Genomic DNA, 2,228 nt, shown 5'->3' with positions numbered 1-2,228 from the left:
AACAAGTTAATCGATGAACAGTTGAACCAACATTGTTCATTTCATTAAAAAGCATAGAATCTGGCTACTCAATGATTTGTTATAAATCAGAATAGTTAAAAGTGTGATTTATCTTTGTTTTGCTTCCTCTTGTAGGATTAAATTATGTTATCAAAAGAATTACCTTTTTCCATTTCTCTAGTCTGATATGTGATGCTCTGTGAATATTAATACTTAGGTTTCAGACATCAAGCGAATAAATGGACTTGTAACAGACCTTCAGATGTTTGCTCATAAGTCATTACAGATCCCACAGCCAGGGAGGCATCCACCATCACTTCTATCTAATGGTTCAACAGAGAATGGGTAATTCTCTTCTTTATCAATTTGAAACAAATAATTATTTACAGTGGCTATAAAAAAAACTTCTTTTGGAGATGTCTAATATATGGTGTAAGGATACTTCGTAGAAAGTCTAAAAAAATTGGCAATAGAAAGTTTCTTTTGAAAGCTAAATTGTGATTTATCTTAATTCCATCACTACCATTTCCATTAGCAGACTGTTTGGCATTCCAAGTCTCTCCTACTTGTTTTATGATATATAATCAAGTTGTCCAAATGAGGAGTTGTCTCCTTGTTATCTTTAAATCAGAGATATCATCTTAGGATGATGATAATTGGCAACTCTTTTTTTGCAATCAAAATTTTCAAAACCTTAGGAGCATAGGCTTATTACAAATTACTAAATGGTGAATGTGTTGGCCCAGCATTGGAGAAATTTAGTAGCACCTGATTTTGACTTGATTTATATACACAATATATTTGGTTCAGGTTGTTCGGTGACATCAGTCCAAGTAGTAATCTAATGGAACTCTGGTGTGATGATTGTAATCTTCTTTGTCTAGAGTACAAAAACTTGCATGTTAAAACAACTCGTCTATCACAGGTTGCAAGTATAGTTTCTTGATACTTCTGCTATGTTGATCCAGTCTATTCACTTTTCTTACTTTGATAGGTGCAGAGATAATTGGCATACCCCATCATCCTCAGAATGATGTGTTAGAACTGCTCAGTCTTTCAATTCAAAAGCTCCTCCGTGCAATGTTTCTCCAGCCATGAGCAGATTGCAAGGATATTATGGTCTCACTCCCATTAAAAGAAGACCCTGAATTTGAAGATATCTCAACAGAAGGACCACCAACTCCGAGTCAGCATCCAAGCAAGCACAGGAAATCTAGAAGTCTTATGAATTTATCCTCAGAAGGTGCAGAAAATAGTGAGGCTGAGAGATCTTTTAGGCGTCGTCAAAAGTGTGATCGAAGCCCAATTTTCCAAGCATCCTCGAAAGGAGAAGGAAATGTTGGAGTCCCAGAGAGGATAGGAAAAGGTATAGCACCAAGGCCAAAGGCAGGAAACATTGACATGGCCCGTTCAAGTGTCGTCATTCTTGGCAGTGACAGTGCCAAAACTGAACAACATTTGTCTTTCAGGAAATCATCCAGCACATCATGCTTGCTCTTGGAGGATTTTGATAGCAGTTCTTCGATGTGGCCAGCGAGCAGCTGGATTTTGAAAACAGATATCCTTGTTAAGCCGATAATTGATGGGTTCCCCAAATCTATAATCGTGAGGAGGAACAAGGCTGCTCTGGATTAGGCACCCCCTAAGTAATTGTTGTATCAGCAAACCTGATATATACAAGTACGCACGTATTCTTATGGGTATCGACAGCATGGTCTTTATTTTTCTCTCCTCTCTTTCCCCCCTATAGTTTATGTAGGAAGTCTTTTATGTTTATGAATCTGTCGATTAACATCGATTAAGAAAAAAAAAATCTTGTAGTGTAGAGGGTTTCTATGAGAATCCCAATAAATGGTAATATATTTTATGAGGAAGAATCGTATTTGATATATTTTTTTCTATATTGTGCATCATTAAACATAGCTTTGACCTGACGAAGCTGAAGGAGAGGATCTGCACCTAAATTGGTTGACCAGGCTTTATCCCAATAAGTAAGTTGGTCATCCTCCATTGAATTAATGGCGATCGCTCGCTCGCTGTCCGTGTCGTGGTTTCCAACCCGACCAAGCACCCATGCGGGCCCCACATCGCCGCCACGTCCGAGTACTGGAAGCTGGTGGTTGGCTGCCGACTACCATCCAAAGATGACAAATATAAAGTTGAGGCGCGCCGGCGACGCTAGCTGTTGTGTGTGAGGCCGCGAGGGTCCGGTCCCACGGAAGTTTTCC

At 39.1% G+C, this 2,228-nt stretch overlaps 1 pseudogene; it reads left to right on the top strand.

Moving 5' to 3' along the window:
- The window catches only part of LOC141837335 (uncharacterized), a 2,569-nt pseudogene extending 584 nt beyond the window's left edge, over positions 1–1,985 (top strand).
- The last annotated feature ends 243 nt before the right edge of the window (positions 1,986–2,228 follow it).

This window comes from Curcuma longa, chromosome 11 (genome assembly GCF_044706935.1).
Source record: "Curcuma longa cultivar G26 ecotype Majalengka, Jawa Barat chromosome 11, ITB_CL_G26_1.1, whole genome shotgun sequence".
Lineage (NCBI taxonomy): Eukaryota > Viridiplantae > Streptophyta > Magnoliopsida > Zingiberales > Zingiberaceae > Curcuma > Curcuma longa.
This window is presented reverse-complemented; position numbering and strand designations above follow the sequence as displayed.